Below are 18,808 nucleotides of genomic sequence, written 5' to 3'. Positions count from 1 at the left end.
TACAGGGCACCTGCATGAAACAGGATGCTGGAATAGATGGACCACTGGTCTGATCCAGCAAGGCACAAGGAGCCCCAAGCTATTCAGCAGAGTCTATCAGAAGACTGTTCTGTAGAGCGTATTCCAGCCCACATCTGCTTAAGGCTAATGGTCTGTTTGGTGTTTTTCTCATGGGTGAAAGGGAATTTTAGTTCCATCTATCTAGATTTTATCTATGTAAACATTAGATGAGGGAGAAGCTATGAGTTGCTGTTGTCAGGGTAAAATGGAGAACATAAGAATGATATTGTAAGCCATTTTATCTCTAGCGAGCCAGTTTGGTGTAGTGGCTTAAAGTGACGGGACTCTCATCTGGAGAGCTGGGTTTGATTCCCCACTCCTCCACTTGAAGCCAGCTGGGTGCCCTTGGGTCAATCACAGCTCTCTCAGAGCTCTCTCAACCCCACCTCACAGGGTGATTGTCGTGAGGACAATAATAACATACTTTGTAAACTGCTCTGAGTGGGCATTAAGTTGTCTTGAAGGGTGGTATATAAATCAAATGTCGTTGCTATTCTCTGTTGGGGAAGAAAAGTAGGGTATAAATACCTAATTAAATACCTTCCTCACTGCAGACCTTTTGTCCACATGTGTTGTACAATCCCTATCATAGTCTGTTGGTGGCCATCCACCCTCCTTCACCAGTAGAAAGGCTCATAGGGTCCAACCCAACTAAGGAACATTGGCTCATCTCTAGCCCCAGAGTAGAAAATAAACTCAGGTTATATAGTTTTCTTCAGCAAAATAGAAAAATTCAGAGTGGGTTAGGGTGGTTAGGGTGCCTTGCAATGCTCAGGGGAGGAACCAGTTGTCAAGAAAGCAAAGGATATGATAACAGTTTGGTCCATTCATTTTGACAGCAAAGGATTTCTGGTAAAACAAATGCAGAATCTTAAATCTCCACAATACCATCATATCACAAGTAGTTCTTTTTTTTAAAGAATGACTTATTAATATACAGAATGGGCACTCACAATCTTTGTTGCAAGAACACATAATTATATCTTTAATCTGCCATGTTCGGTAGGAAGATGGCGTGTGCACAGGGGGGTGGGGAGAGAATAAGATGACAAGGGCCAAGCACTCACCTATAAAAAATCAAATGGGAAGAAAAAAACCTGAGGTAATTAGTTGGAAATATAACCTTACAGTCAAGATAAGCATCTGTTACTGAAGGTTTTATTAAACTGGGTACTTCTTCAGCAGCGCAATCAAGCCCATTTGCATTAATTTGATATCCCAACTTGTTCAGTCTGGTTGCTTTGCTTATTAAAGAGTACAAACATTGCTTACAGGCTTTAAGGAAGGAAAATCTATTGTTATTGAGATAATCGCAGATTAATTAGGTGGGGAAGCTGGTATCGCGTGCTATGGAAACAAAGTCTCTGAGGCCTTCGATAGGATCAGTTCATAAATATTTAACATGGTGGACATACGTTTCTTGAAGTACATATGCGATTATTTATTGAACTTCTTGGATTGGAAATGTAAATGAACATATGCACATTGAAGTCACAATAGCCAAATGTTTGGATAGGCCCTGCTTCTCCTTTGAGGTCTCCTGCTAATTGATTTGTTTGCAGGGCTGTTTTCACACGGCTTACCTTCCCTCGCAACGACCCGGAACATCGTGCAAAGAACGCGGAACATCACGTTTTCTCATGCAAGATTTGCGTGATGTCGCACAAATCTCGTGCGAGAAAACACGATCTTCTGCATTTTTTGCATGATGTTCTGGGTTGTTGCGAGGGAAGGTAAGCCGTGTGAAAACGGTCCAGGTTGGTTTGTTTTTAACTCTTGCCTTTTTCCTCATGAGAACCTGAGGCAGTTTATGGGGGAGGGGACTAGGAACTTCAAATCAGGAAATAAGTCACATAAACAACAGCCAACAAAATGAAAGCCAACCCTCTGCCAACTGATTGATTACATCAATTATTTTCAGTGTGGTGGCTTTGGGTGCTGTGGTGTTTATTGCTGTGATTCCTGGTCCCCACTTGAATCTCCAAAACACCTCTTCCCCAAACAAAGAACTAGTCCTGGATCAGAAGACATCTCCTCTGAGTCTGCCGAGGATGCAAAGAGCTACTTCCTTCATTGGAAGATACTTGGCTTAGAACATCACAACATTCTGAAAATGCCTACAAAGGTCAGCCATTTTGTGGTGGTACCTCATACTCTTTCTCAACATTCCAAAAGTGCCCATAGACTCAATAGATCCAGAGGAGTTAGCCGTGTTAGTCTGCAGTAGCAAAATAGCAAAGAGTCTAGTAGCACCTTTAAAACTAACCAACTTTATTGTACCATAAGCTTTCGAGAGCCACAGCTCTCTTCATCAGATGCATAGACTCAATGAAGTTGATGATCCTTGGACTAAATCTATTCCATGTCCTCCAAAGCTCTTTAGCATAAGTGTATTTTACCCCATTTCCTAAAAAGCAAAGGGTAGTTCATGACTGATTCCAATAGACTTTATAGATATGTGGAGGCAGCCAAAGTAAAATGCCTGTGACTTGGCAGACACAGCTTAGCAGTACAATTCTAGACAGAGTTACCCATTTCTCAGCCCAATGAGTTTGGAAAGGTGTAACTTTGCTTAGGATTGCACTGTAAATCACTAGAGAGGTAGAAGATAGATTTTTTAAAAAGCTGAGATGATTTCTATAGCCAAAAATCTGTACCAGGTTAATTAGATAGTATGCTTAATATCTAATTTCCTTTAGTTACTTGGCTATCTGGTAATCAAATTGCTAAACATTCAGGTGGGCTTTTGTGTCTTACTACTAGTTATTCTGCTGCATGAGTCAGGAAAGTAGATTAAGTTTTCAGGCAGTGCTGCTTTTCTTGAGCATAGAAGGAGGTAGGCTGCCAAGTTAAGTAGCAATGAGTATTGTCATAATTTCTTATGCAATTTGCTCAGACTTCCTATTCCTCTAGTCTGTGGCTCCTCTCTTTAGAACTGGCGTGCAGGTGTGCAGGTGTGTGTGTGTGTGTGTGTGAGAGAGAGAGAGAGAGAGAGAAAGAAAGAGAGAGAGAGAGAGAAGATGAGTGAAGGCTGACATGGAGTGGGACAGTTGGTCAACAGTAGGACATCTGCTTGGCATTTAGAATGCTCCAGGTTCAATTCCTGGCATCTCCTGTTGAAAGTATTAGATGGTATGCATGGTGAGCCTCTGTATGTATTTATTAAGAACACTTAAATTCTGCTTTCCTCCCTAGTGGAGACCCAAAGTAGGTAATGTAGAATTGCCAACCCCCTAGTAGGGTCCTGTCGCCTGCCATCACTCCAAGAAGAAGCACAGAAAAATGGTGCTGGTATTAGTATGGCAACATTAATTCCAGGGAAAACCCAGACGTGACAGTGGGTAGCTCTAGGAATCACCAGAAACTCTCTGGTTACCATAGAGTTTCTGGTGCTTTTTAGAGCTGCTCACTGTCACTTCTGAGTTTTCTCCAGAAGTGATGTTGTCATATGGCAATGCTGCCCTCCACATGCCCCTGCCTCCAACCCTCCTGTTAGTTTCCATGCTCAGCCTGGCAACCGTAAGTTAACGATACACACAGATAAAAAATAGACTAAAACAGAAAGGCAGGGAAGGCTTCCAGTGGTCAAGAAGATCTCTCTGTTGGTTCATCTTCTGCCCAGTCTGACCCTCAGTGAGATGTTATTCAACTGATACTAACTAGAAGGGACTTCTCCAGTTCCTCTTCTGCCCTGTAGAGCTGTTGCCTGTCTCCACAATAGTCAATATTGACCTTGATAGACCAATGGTCTGATTCAATATAAGGGCCAAGCTACACATGATGAATGACACTTGAACGGCAAGTGGATTGATTGGAGGGCAAGTGAACAGGGAGAAATACACTTGCTGTTCAAGTGTCATTCGTCATGTGTAGCTTGGCCCTAAGTCACCTTCATATGACATTTCACTTGCACATACACTTCGGGTTCAATCCAAACAGCTTGTCTGATCAATTTCACTGAACTCCCTGCTCCATTATAGCCTCCATATCAATTAGCTTTCATTAATATAGGTCACATGATGGTACCCAGTTACAGTCTTTTCAGTGGTCAAAAGAGGTCTTCCCTCTCTTTTTTGCCAGTGGAAAAGCTGATAGGATCCATTCCTTCATGGACTAGCTTAACACATGCCGAGGCTCTACGTTACATCAAGTTTAAAAGGCCCTATAGCATTACCAAAAAATGTGTATCATTCTAACACTATTTAGTGATTAAAAACAAGATAATCTGATGCCCAAATAGGTATACCACCACCACCACCCATCAGGGTGGAGAATCTGATATCCAAGCTCATGTTGCCTGCCATGTCTCCAAGCTCTGATGGTTTTACCACAGAGTCTCTGGTGATTCCGAGAACTACTCTCTAGGTTTTCCCTGGAAGTGGCATCATCATGCTCATGATACTGCCCCCCTGCCATGTCCCCTCCCACAACCCTCCCACCAGTTGCCAGGCAACCCCATGGACAAAGCCGTAGCTTACATAGCTTACATAGCTTGTGTGTAAATCCAGCTCTGAACCTGTTATTCACATTAAATAGATTGATTTACTTAGGGGTCTTGCAGAAACCTGGCCTGGATGTCCTTTCCCATCTAATTGTTCCATTTTTTCCCCAAAAATCTCTCTGCAATTAGCAAAACTGCTAGTACGAACTGCTACAGTATGAAACATATTTAATTGAGAATTAATAAAGCAGTTGAAGAGAAATTAAATCCCAATTGATTGTTGGAAGAGCACCTATTGAGGTATAAGTATATAGAAGATAAATCTACTTGCCATGTAATTAATTCAAATCTGCAGAACCAATGAGTGTGCAATTCTCTTCCTATTATTGTATTGCGCTGGTGAGGAATGTTTAGCAATTTAATTACCATTTAGCCACACAACTAAAGGAAATTAGATATTAAGCATACTATCTAATTAACTTGGTATAGATTGCTTGCTAAACAAATATTACACATATCTAAACAATTTGTGCCAATTATAGGTCTCGACATTCTTAAGGTTTAAAGCATTAATACCAAAATTAATTATGCATGTCTGTAATATGCAGAGTATATTGAACAATGATTTCCCTCCCCCCCCTTCTTTAAGATGTATGCAGCACATAGGCTTTAATTATCAAAACATCCCAGTATGTGGAATAGCAACAAAACTGCCAGTAGTAGCTGTTAAATTAGATCCGACCTCCTGAAACCATTATTATTTTGTAACGCGTCTATCTATAATTGGTTTCCCATATGCTAGGAACTCAGTTCCTGCTAGCTCTATAACACACCCAGGGATTTCATCACCCAATCCATAATAGACTCATTGAACACATGGAAAGGGAGAATGTGATTGCACTTAACTAGTTTCCTCATATAATCATGCAATATGTGCCTTGGACTCTTTAATGTGACTTTTTCTTTTTGTTTGCTGGTATTTCTGGGGGAGGTCATCAGATTTGTGCACTCCTGCATCAGCTAGAATCTTTGGCTTGTCATATCATACTATAATGGTCTTTATTATCCACACGAACACAAGAAGCATCCTTCTACTGAGTCAGACAACTGGCTTACCAAGGCCAGTATTGCCTACTCTAGCTGGCAGGAGCTGTCCAGGGTCGCAGGCAGTCTTTCGTATCATCAGTTAGCTGATTCTTGTATGCCATGAGCAGAACTTTGCAAGACAGATATTGTACCACCACTGAACCACAGCCTCTCCAAGCTGGGAAACTATGCAAACAAAGGGCCAAGCCACAAGTGACGCCTGACACAGGCTGGACACTTGTCAGCTTCCCTCAAGTTTTGATGGGAAATGTAGGCATCCTGGTCTTGCAGCTTGGCTTTCCGACTGCTGTCCAATGGACTTTCAGCTGTCACTTGTCCAATATTCCACCAAGCTGCCTACATTTCCCATCAAAACTTGAAGGAAGCTGACAAGTGTCCAACCAGTGTCATTCGTCACTTGTAGTTTGGCCCAAAGATTCCTGACTATGAAGGCTGGCATCCAGAGTTAGCTTGGTTGGGAGCTGCAAGGGCTCCAGGAACCCTTGAGGGTCCACCAAAGACCCTGGAAGTAATTACAGTGTGAAGTAATTACAGGCCATTTCCACACACATTGAATAGTGCACTTTCAATGCATTTTCACAATCCTTTGGAAGTGGATTTTTTGTTCCACACATGGAAAATCAGTTTCAAACGTTCACTAAAGAGTATTGAAAGTGGATTATCCAACGTGTGTGGAAGCAGCCACAGTCTGATGCTGCTGCTTCTCCTGGGTGGAAATAGGAGAGTTCCCTGAAACTCCAACAAGGAGTGCATAGAAAAGGAGCAGAACACAGCTTACTTATTCTCCTTTAAGTCTATTCATTAGCTGAGAGCTTTCAAAGACAGTGAAGAAGTCATAACCCAACATTTTGTCCTCGAGAGCATCTCCACTCTTTGCCCACATGTATACATAATCTAGCTACAGGCATTGAATATGGAAGCAGGCTTCTGTGTGCAAAGACCTTGTGCAGTGGTCCCCAAACTGCTTGAGGCTGTGAGCACATTTTGATTTTTGGGAACAACTGATAATGGGCACCACTACAAAATGGCTTCCATGAGTGCAAGAACAATCACAAAATGGCTGTCATTGGGGCTGGAACCGATCACAAAATGTTGGGAAATTTCAAGTCTATGATGGACACAAATAACAGGCTTAATACCCAGTGAAGAACAACACAACTTCTTCAGGGATCCGTGGCCTGTTACACAAAGTTAACCATAAGCATTCTAAAGTAAATATTCACAATCAAGTTCTATACAAAGATATGCTTATGAATACAAAAATAACATACCCAGTAGTGTGTTCTCTTCTTGCATAACCCAGGGAAGACCTAGTGGAGAAACCACATGTCCTCCCAGGTGCTGCCCATAATCTTTTATGTCTCACTCCATTCAAAAAACGCAAACGAGTTAAAGTGTTCAAATGGTATCCTCACTGATCCTGTAAAAAAACACTGCAGTGACAGCTCCGAATTTAGACCATTTGGCTTTAAGGTTCTTAATGCAAAGATCCATTCTGCCTCCTGCTTGGCAAGCTCCTTACCGATGTTAATGGGTGCAGTTGGTCTTATCAAGATAGTATGGTGACCTTCATATCCGTGGGTGAATGCCCCTGTTCTATGAAATGTCCAGTAAGGGGTACCTCCATCACCTTGGTTCTTATTTGAGATATATGTTCAAGAATCCTTACCCTCAGTTGTCTCGTGGTATTCCCCACATATAATCTCTCACACTGGCATATTATAAGATATATAACTGCCTCTGTCTGGCAGGTGGCAAAATGATTGAAATAGATCTTTTGATTTGAACCCGGTATTTCCAACTCCCTGCCCTGTATCATCATCGGGCAGAGAGCACAATGACCACACCTAAAATTCCCTTTTTAACTCCTAAATGGCACAGGAAAAGGTTGTCTGTTGAATGTTTGTAACACTAGCACTTTGAATACACCTTCTTATGAATTTTGACAAAAAGGTTTATTGTATGACTATAGCTTTAAGAGTTTGTTGTTTCTCTCTATACATCTTGAGCAGTGAATATCCAAGTCTATGATGGAGGCAGCTCTTTCTCGGGTATTCCCTGTAGACTCAAAGATGATGCTTTTTCAAGTTTTTTGAAGCACCTCCTGCTCTGCTGAGGTAGAGGAAATCCATGATTAGAGCACTCCTGTTAGAGAGAAGTGTGGCTGCACATAGAGGAACCACCTGGGGAAGGTGTCTTAAAAATCGACCCTCTTTTTTCAACCTGCTTGAAACTTAGAGGATCGTTATGTATGTATGCATGTATGCATGTATGCATGTACATGTGTACATATGATTTAAAACCAGCAGAAATCTAATAAAGAGTTGAAGAAACAGCATAAACAATTCTAAGAATGATACATTAAACTATGTAGAACTACCTGATAGGATCATACCCAAAGCAACAGACAGCACATAGTAATAAAGTCTATGGTCCTTCCTTATCCCTCTGTTGGTGCATCCCTCTCAGAACACTTCCTTACAGCGCAGCTCTCCTATCTGAGTAAAAAGCCCTCTTGAATAATTCAGTTTTGCATAATTTGTGAACAGCCAGGAGAGCGAAAGCTTTCCTGACCTCTTCAAGTAGGCCATTCCATAAGGTGAGGGCCACCACAGACAATGCATGTGTACGGGCAGCTTGTGCAAGGTAGCCCACGTGCAAGGTAGCACCTGCAGAAGGCCCCTGTTCAGATGAACAAAGGAACATAGGGAGAGAGGAGGTCCCCTAGATATGTGGGTGTATAAGGCAGGTGTATACGTTTGTAGCCTAGATAATTTTCTGCATGCCGGTGAGCTCTTGTCCTGATATTTTCCTCTTAAATTTGCATTCAGAAACATAAGGCTGCTCGGCTCAATCCAGGCTTTGGAAGACAACCTGAAAGCCAAGCTACAAGTGACGCCTGATCCAGGTTGGACACTTGTCCAACACACAACACACAGAGACCACTTTCCGTCACTCTTGTTCACATACAACATTTCTGATTACCTTATTCAAGGTGATAAGAGCACATTAATTGTTAGCAAGCTCCCCAGCAACCAACTTCTTCCTCAGCTGCCTGGCTGCAGCTACTGACTCCGCCCTGCTGGGCTAAACCAATTAGCTCATAGGGGTTACACTCAGCTATCTGTATGTATATCCTCAGCAACCAAAATCAGCAAGTGTGTTTTAATTGACTACAACTTATATTACAGCTCCAGTTCTTCCTCCTGATCCCTATCTCTGTCAAAACCCATAAACCCAGCTGTGGGAACTAATAATTTCCAAGAAACCTTTGTTGTTTCATGTTCAATCAGACCCTTCCCATTGCGTTTTATTTCAAGTTTCTGAATTTCAGCTCTTGAGATTGGATTCCCATCTTTCTGTTTCCCCCATCTGGTTGTATTTCAAAGCACAAATCCCTGTGTGTAGAATAAGCAGGAATCTACTGGAGAAACGTAAGTAGTCTTTGGAGACATAGGTTCTCAGAGAACAGCTGAGTCCCCTTACCCAACAGAAGAGAGAAAACAGAATGAAAAGGCCAGCCGGAATATATATCTTGCATTGAATCATATACAGACATTTCTGCTCAATACATCCCTATGTAATGCCACGCACTGAAGGCCCAGAGACACCTAAAATTCCTTTAAAAGTTTCAAGCTTCATCAAGTCACATGGGAAAAGAAACATTCCCCATTTGAAACCAGAAGTTCATCAAAGCCAGAGTGGCGTAACGATTGAAGTGTTGGACTAGGATGTAGAAGACTCAAATCCCGCTGTGCCATGAAGCTTGCCACAGGCCCTTGGGCCTAGTATTTTCTCTCAAGTTTAGCCTTCCTCACAGAATTATTGTGAGGATACAGGGGATGAAGGAAGAATTTTGTTTATATATATATAGGATTAGTAATTGGAGGATTCTTTTTAATCCACTCATTCTCTGAAGCAGAATAGGACTTCTTCCTTTTTTCCTTTAAGGAAACATATGTACATGTACTCCTAAATAATTTCTGGAGAAGAGCTCTCATTTAGTATCTTGTGAGAAGACTAATAAAGCGAGATTGCCAGAGGTCTCCCTCTTCACTGTTTACTACTTGGGAAAAAAAACCTGAAATGCTTCAGTAGGATTTTTGTTTTTTTAAAAAACAGTACAGTGCTACTTGTACAAAGACAATACCTGTGAGCCTGGTGGGCCATAGTAATTAGACCATGTCACAAGAAACAGTTTAACTTTCAGCTGCTGTCTGTGTATTGATTTTTTCTGTCTTTTAAAAAATTTTCGACACCCGCCCCCCCCCCCCTTCCCCAAGTCTGACAGGATGGAATGTTAACCTCTGGTGAACTGTTACTTCTTTAATAATGACTGGTTCTCACTGCTAGACGGTAGCTGTTTTTTGAAGCTATGAATATAATAGAAAAAGAGCCATGTGATTAAGCCTGGTACATGCATGCATGCATATATCTCTTTCTCTTTAAGAGTATACAAATATTTGTGCGTGTATATGTGTGTTGTTGTTGTTGTTGTTTTTATATTTTTGTCACAGGGCATGAGGAGAATTTTCATCCTCCTCATTTTCTTTGGCCAATTTCCTAGCTTTGTCTTTTACACTGTTTTAATGATATTTATGTGTTCTGTGTCATTTGTATTTTACTTTATGCCATTTGTATACAACTGACATAGAAATGTGTGAGTTTGAAAACCAAAGTTTCAATTAGATTTTTGGGGAGAGATGGTGATTTTTGTCTCATGCCAGGTCTGGAGAAACCATAACAGAAGCTTTTGAACTTTGAAATCAAACCACAGAACACAAAATTACATAACTTCCCCAGGGTGATAATAGTGTTGTGTTTCTGCTCATTGAACTGTCTTCTCATTGGAGCATCACTTCAGAATAGCTCAGAGACTGTTTTTTGTCCCCAGACCGACTGGCTCTTGCCAAGGTGCTGCTGAAATTAAACAGTAGTTTCCCTTTTAAGGATAGGTTTGCCAACCTCCAGGTGGGGTCTAGAGATCCCGTAGAGATCAGTTTCTAGGGTTGCCAGCTCCAGGTTGGGAAATTCCTGGAGATCTTGCAGGGTGGAACGTGGAGAGGGGAAGGACCTCTGCAGAGTATAACATCATAGAGTCCACCCTCCAAAACAGTCATTTTCTCCAGGAGAACTGATCTCTATCTTTACCTGTCATCCTATCTTCAGCTGTCCCTTCTTCCTCTCCCTAGCAACCTCTCCCTGCAAAAACTCTGATTGAGTTGAATGAGTAGTGCCAGCTGCTTGTCTGGGCCAGGCCTCATTGTGCTGTTGCGAACCCGCAATGACTTGTGGTGGAACACCTCATTTCCCCCTAGATCCCCCTCCCCACAGTATTTCTTCTTTTCTGGCTTCTGGCAACCTCATATCCTTTTTTCCTGCTTCCTTCTCTCCTTCACACCCCACAAACAATCTATATTTTATCTGTCCCTCCCAATCTTCAGCTTGCTTAATTTTCCTGTGTTCTGTTTTATCCTCCCAACAACCTTGTGAGTTAGGTTAGGTAGAAGTGTGTGACTGGCCCAAAGTAACCTAGCAAGTTTCCATGCCAGGGTAGGGAATTCAACCTAGGTCTCCCAGAGCCTAGTCTGAATCTATAGCTTTTGTACCACATGGACATTTCTGGGGTGGATGCTGTTGAACGATAGCAAGCAGCCAGGCCTGGGCGAGTCATGGAGGTCAAGTGAAAGCAAGTTGCCCAGTTAGGGTTGCCAGTCCCCTGCTAGGAGCAGGGGATCCCTCACTCCCATCCTCCCAACTACCATCCAGCAGCATTCCCATGCTCCACAGCAGACCAATCTCAGTCCCAATGGACCTGATTTAACCTGATATGGAGCACGGGAGTGCTGCTGGGAGGGCCCTGGAGAGCTCCTGCACTTAATGGGGCCAATTTAGCACCCAAACTGGCCCGATTCAGCCCCAAATGGGCCAAAATCAGGCTGCTGTGGAGCACAGAAGCACTCCCAGGGGAAACCCGAGGCCCTGTGGGATGACATCACTTCCTGGAAGTGACATCATCGAGCAGTCCAGGAGTACACAAAGACACAAACAAAGGGGAGTGCCAGGTCTCTTGTCTTCTGCCCAGAGGGTAAGGAGTCCTGGCACCCTATGTCCAGTGGTTGCTGTTAGGCCTGGCACCAATTAGTCTGCCCTCAAAGGCCAAAACAGCCCTAGATAGGAAGGAACCTGCCCCCTCCCCCTACTGACAGAAACCAAGCTGTGAAGGCTGCAGTACTGTGGTGGTTGCCTAGCAATGGCCTCTGAGCACATTCATTTCTTATAATATACAGCTCTGGCTTCTGTCATTTTAGATTTTTTAACCCTCCATTTTTTGGTTTAAGATTTCCAATTTCATTGTAAACCTGGGGCTTTTCTTACATTGTAGAAAGACATTGTCTGTCCATGGCCCCAGTCACTATATTTAATTGTCCACAGGTGGGGCCATCTTGAGAATTAGATATGTTGGTATGGATATCAGGAATGATCCAGCAGATAGTAATGTGAGGAAGCTGGAATACTCGTGCTCACCTGGAAAAAAAATCTGCTTAACTTTAAACTTTCTTTTAGCCCAGTTCTTTTGCAGCTAAATCAGCCTTCCTTTTCTTCACCATTGTGTTCTCCAAGTTGCATTTGCTCCTTCTCTGTTAACCCCCCTTTGCCCTTTCCTCTCTTGCCTCCTTTGCACTACAGATATTTCCCATCTTCACCAACCCCTCCCTCCTTTTCTATTAGCTACCTTCTCCTTCCCCCAACCATCCCAGCAACATATTGAAAGCCATTGTTATGTTCTCTCAATTTCTTTGTATTTCTGAAGCCCTCAGAGGTGCACATGAAGCACAATAAAGAAGAGCCATCAAGAGAAAAGAAAATATAGAGAGAGGTGAGCTGTACAGGTAGTGTTTTGTGCTATTCCCGCAAGAACCAGCAGAAATGAAAGCACTGAAATATGGAAAGAGTGAAAACAGGAAAACTATACTAATATGGGTTAAGTGAACTTCAGAACGGAGAAACAATATTTGAGTTTTGACCTCACTGTTCAAGAGATATGCATTGTTTCCACAGAGTATATGAGTTTAACAGAGCCAGTTTGATGTAGTGGTTAAGAGCGCCAGGACTCTAATCTGGAGAACCGGGTTTGATTCCCCACTCCTCCACTTAAAGCCGCTGGGTGACCTTGGATCAGTCACAGCTTCTTGGAGGTCTCTCAGCCCCACCCACCACACAGGGTGATTGTCGGGAAGATAATTAACAACCACAAGACCTGCTCCGGAAATACAGACTAACACACACAAACTAGCTATCTGGAGTAAACAATGTATTACAAAAGTATAATCCTTTTAATAATCAGTATAATAATCAGTATAAAGTGCAAAAGTGCTCAGTGTAAACAGTCAATATCACAAGTCAATACAATTATCAACATATCCAACTGGTGGGAAAATACAATGTCAATTTCATACAGTCTCTAGAATGCAGGCAGGCATTCAAAAGTAATTTACAAAAAGAATTGTAGGCAACAGTCTCTGTAGCATACATCTGCAGAAGTCAGTGTTTAGACCAGCATTTAGACAAGCCACACCAAAATCCAACATACAAGATACAATGTACAAAATACAATGTACAAGATAATAACAACACACTTTGTAAACTGCTCTGAATGGATCTTAAGTTGTCCTGAAGGGCAGTATATAAATCAAATGTTATTTTTTTGTTGTTGTTGTCATCGTTGTTGTTCTTGTAACTTTGTTTCCAGATTTTGCTTTGTGCCAGCATAAACTATCTGTCACCTCTGTTTATCCACAAAGAGAGTGATACAAACAGGGACCTGTAAAGTGTTGCAAGGGGCATCTCATTTCCTCCTCCCCCACCAGATCCTCTTTCCCTTCCCTGCCCCCATAGCCTCTCCACCTTTTCCTGCTTCCTCCTCCCCTTCCCACTCACCGTGTCTACCCCGTCTTCACCTTTTCCCCACCAGCAGCCTCTCCACTCTGTCCCAGTCAAATGATGCAAGCTAAGCCCGGCTCAGTTGTGAGTTCGGGAACCTTCAAGGGCTTTCACGGAGATCTTCACTTTCCCCTGCATTGCCTTCCCCACACTATTTCCTTTTCCCCTCCTCCTGGCAGCCTCCATATGCCTACCTTTCCCTATGGCCTTCTCTCCTCCAAACCTAACAAACACCTTACATTTATCTGCCCCCATCGTCATCTGTATTGACTAATTTACTTCATTTATATGCCACCTTTCTTGAAAATGGGCACCCAAAGCAGCTTACATCATTCTCTTTACCTCCATATTATCCTCACAAGGACCCTGAGAGTAGGTTCGGCTGAGAGTGTGTGACCGGATCAAAGTCACCCAGTGAGCTTCCTCAGCAGAGTGGTGTTTCAAACCTGGGTCTCCCAGATTCTACACTGAAGCTCTAACCACTATACTACACTGCCTTTTGTGGGTGGGCTGCTGTTGAACAGTGGCAAACAGCCAGAAATGGAAAAGTCATGTAAGTCTTGTAGTATCGTCACCTGATGGTTGCTTCAGGGCCTGGCCCCAATGAGTCCCCCTCAAAAGCCAAAACAACCCTGGAAGTGGCCTAGGATGGGACCCCCTGGTCCCATCCTCCACCCCTGCCCCCACTTACTTGGCCATTGGGGGAGAAACAGGCCTCAGAGGTGCGCTCCTGGACGGTGTGCTCCTGGGAAGCATGATGCGCTCCTGTGGGCCCAAAACAGCCCAAATTGGCCCGAATCAGCCCGGATCCGGCCACATGCAGAGCAGGGGAGTGCTCCCCTGCGCTGCAGCAGCCAATTCCAAGTCATTTTGGGCCCTATCCTGGCCGAATTCAGCTCAATTCAGGCCAAATCAGTGCTGGGGCCCCTACCTCCCGCTGGGCATACAAAAAGGGCCCTTTCCTCTCCCCCTGCCTTACTGTCAGAAACCAAGCCTGGAATTCTGGCTAAACTCTTATGGTTGCCTAGCAACTGCCACTGAGGGCATATGGTTAAAGCTATAGGTGGTTCTTTTATTATTTTGGGTTTTTTTATCTCCTCTTTTTTTTGTTTGTTTGTTTTGTTTTTTAGGTTTCAGATTTTTCTGCAAACCTGGGGCATTTTTCAGGTATATCTGCCTGTCTCTGGATTTAAGTATCCCCTTATCAGGGCCACTTGTCTATTAGTACATAAGATGTGCATGTTACTAATTGTTAAATATGGCTGGATATAAAAATAATCCCCTGTCCATGTAGGGTTGTTGTCTTTCCCAAACAATTTCTGAGAACCTTTAATGAGACATCTCTCATGTTTGATCATAGCACCAAGTAGAAGCTATTATGCATCTGCATGCTGCCAAGCTGCAACTCACTTATGGTGACCCCAGCAAGGGGCTTACTAGGCAAGTAAGAAGCAGAGTTGTGTTGCCCTGGTAGTTCTCTGCAGAGTAACCCCAGGCTTCCTTGATGGCCTCTCATCCAAGTACTCACTGGAGCCAACCCTGCCTAGTTTCCAAGATCTGATGAAATCTGGTTATATCATGCTGCCTTCTCACCCAAGAAAAGTTACCAGGCATGGAAAAATACATCATTTGTTGGTTCTTTTAGCATGCTATCATTGTGAACCTTTTTTGTTTTGTGTATGTCCTTTGCTGGTATTACTGATTCACATGTTCATTTTATGGTACTGTGTTTCCTTTCCAGCAGCAAGGAATATTGTACAGACCAGTATCCAGGGGTCATTTCATAGAAAAAGAGCTGGAGGAACTCATTAGCATACCTCATTAGCATAACTTATTGGCATATGCCTCGCCCCTTGCCATCATTGGAAGTGTGTTATTAGCATAACTGATTTGCGTATGCCACACCACCTCACATCACCTATCTTGGCTGTTTTGGACCCAATCCTGGCCAGTCAGGGCCAAAATTGGGCCCCAAATGGCAAAAGGGCTGAAAATGGCTGAAAAGGAGCCCAAAATGGTCAGGATCGGGCTGCTGCTGAGTGGGAGAGTGATCCACCACCTGTCAGAGGCCCATTCTGGGCTGTTTCAGCCCCAATCCAGGCTGAAACAGGCCCAAAATGGCCGAGAATCAGGTGGGCGGGGCACCTGAAATGTGACCTCTTTGGGGAACTGCCAGAACTGTGTTCCTGCACATTCCCCCTCAAAACGAGCCCTGCCAGTATCTATAGAATCAAGAATGTGGCATGATGCTATTCTCAGGCATGTATAAGGCATACAGGTTCCAACTACACTTCATACCTGCTCATCATGATGTCCTAACTTCTCACCCATCCCAATGCCCTGTGCCTGCATATCTGCTACCTTCTCTATTCCCCCCTTGTAGCAGGGTTCCATCAGGCTTTGTCTGTTCTCTTCCTTCATCTCTACCATTGTCCAGGGGAAATTACTCTGGGCTTCACTCCCTCTTACCAGCTTAAGTTTCCTTAAAGGCACCTTATGTCAGATACACCCCTGTATATCTGCCATGGTTGGTTCTATGCATGATGCTCTGATCCTCTGAGAATGTGTAAAGGGTTCTTATTAATTGCTGCTTGCTGCTAGTGGCTTATCTTGGAGGTCTTTAGCTTTCATTTTCCCGGCTGGCTTGAGAATGTAGCCTTGGAGTGCCGGCTGGAGCCAGTCCTCCCTGAGAGCTGTGATGAACTCATTCCCCCATGTTCCCTTCTCTCCCAAGCCTGGACCCTTCACGCCAAAACCCTAATGGTTTCCCATTCCCAGGGGTGAGGATGTTCCCCTATAATTAACACTGCTCTCCCATCTTTTGTCAATTCTGCCAATGACCCTATCTGAGTAACCTGATACTGATGTATCTCTAATAAAGCTAACTTTTGCACACAAGTGTCTGGAGTGAAGTGCTTGGGGACTTATCTGGCAAGACCTGACACCTTAAAAACATTTTCTAGGATCTCTGAGATGTCTTCTTTTCACAGCATGTGCCTGGTCTGGCCCATCCTACAGTGCCCACAGGCCTATTTATGCTATTTAAACATCGCATGCCTTTTATATGCAATTAACACAAAAATAACATTAAAACTACACATATATAGCAGGAAAGCTTTGACATGAAGCAACAGAGAATGGTGCAACACCCGCCCCCTCCCAACAAATACTTGGGTTTGATTTATACAAGGGAGAAGCAAAACAGAAATGGGGATTTTTAAGCTAAAACAACACTTGGGGCTAAAATTTGGTAAAAGCACTAGAAACTACACAGGTCATGGGCAAACATGATGCACACAGGAATCACAATGGAAAGATCAGAGCATATTCTCTAATAGACAGACAGATGATAACCAGTAAGAATAGATCTCAAGCCAAGGACCTGAAAGATTGTTTATCTCAACTTTGAAGAGCAGCAAGATCACTGACCTCCCAATTACCTCTGAAGGAAAAATGTGGTTGTATTTGTTTTCACATTTCATTTCCAAAAAAACCCAAAGGAGTAAATCGACTTCAAATGAATTTAAGCATAAGCGCATCCTTTTATGTAGGTCGGTGGAGCTACTACATTTTGTCAGGAGTGTATAGATCTTAGCCAGATGTATGGCACTGCGCAAAGCAAAAAAAAAAAAAAAGAGCAAGGGAGGGAAACATATAAAAGGAATCACCCTGAGGAGTTGTTGCTGAACACGAACCATTCCATCAGTGTTGAATGCTTAGGGAAGTATTCTCTACAGACTACAAGATGAATTATGAAGCATACAAAGGGTAGCTCGAAGACGTCTCAAAAAAACAAATTAAAAATTAATGATGAACAAAATCAAATTTCTTTTGTGACTGATATTCCTTCACCTGCAGATAACTATAAAAAGCCATCAAAGGAAGAAATGCATTAGTTTCTAATTTAATGTGACTTACTGGAAGAAAATAATCACTAAAGCTCTAACGATAGCTTTTTGACAACTTCCTAATCCTTACAAGTTGGAGGTAAGAGCCCACCCCAAGTAATTCAAACTAATGCAGGACCTGTGATCATGTAGATGAAACTGTTAACTTTTAAAAGCATATCTACAAAGTGAGCCTTGCAGCAATAAATAAAGAAATCATAGCTTCTGGCTTGCTTCTGTCATCAACATCATACACAGTCTCTTGCCCCCACCCCTAAATAGACATGGGCACAAATTGAAATACAAATCCAATTTTGTGACGAATTGGGCTGATTCGTGTTTCACGAAACATGTTTTGTGGGGCCGCGGTTTTCACAAAATTAATGACTTTTTGGCCCGATTCATTTGATTTGTGAATGATTCATGATGCTAGACAGGCTGGTGCTGATCCATTGATTCCCTAGGCAACAAAGGCCCAGAATGTCTGCAGACCTTTTGTTGCCATTGGAAACCCCAATCTTAGCCCACATAACCTTGATAGGCAACTATCCTTGCCAACTGGAGAGTTTCCATTCTTACCTATACAGTGAGGATCAGGGGAGTTAATCCCCTAGGCAACTGAAGAGATGGGCCTTCAGCAGCCATGGGAACACTAATCTCATCCCTCCAAACCTTGTTAGGCAGGTCTGTCTGCCAACCACAGACCTCCTGTTCTGCTCTATGTGAGCATTTGTTATATAAGGTAGAGCTCTCTGTCTCATGCTTTTCAGTCCCAATAGACAGGGAGAGGGAGGACTTGTTGCTGGGATTGGAGTGTGAGAGAGAGTAGAATTGAGCTTTTGGCTGCTGCAGCTTTAAAAGAGACTGAAAAACCTCTTATTTTCAGCTCTTGGCCTTGCTGGGCAGGTCTTCGAGTGAGGGTGCCTTTTTTCCTCCACTCCACCCCACCCTAGTCTCAGGCTTTTGCCTGGCTCTGGGGCCTAGCTTGACTGAGGCCTCCCTTATTTTTTCTTTGCTTGTCTTTGTTTCTTCTTAATCCTTTCTCTGCTCTTTTGAGGGCTCACACTCATGTTGTTTCCTTTGGTTTTATTTTGTGCATCTCTCCTGCCTGGGCAGGTTTCTGTGTGGTGGTTTTGGGGCTCCCCCCCAAGCCCAGTCTCTGTGGGTATGAAGGGAACTGGTGAAAAATCATGAAACTAATGAATCGTTTTGCAAAATAGGACAATTTCATGGAAGTTCATGTTTTGTGATTTGTGGAACGTGACAAAACACGAAACTCATTTCGTTTTTTCCCCCATTTTGTGCCCATCTCTACCCCTAAAGCTATTAATGAAAATCTTGCCAAAATGCAGTACAGGTATTTCAAATC

This window comes from Eublepharis macularius, chromosome 16, assembly GCF_028583425.1.
Source record: "Eublepharis macularius isolate TG4126 chromosome 16, MPM_Emac_v1.0, whole genome shotgun sequence".
Classification (NCBI taxonomy): Eukaryota; Metazoa; Chordata; class Lepidosauria; order Squamata; family Eublepharidae; genus Eublepharis; species Eublepharis macularius.
This window is presented reverse-complemented; position numbering follows the sequence as displayed.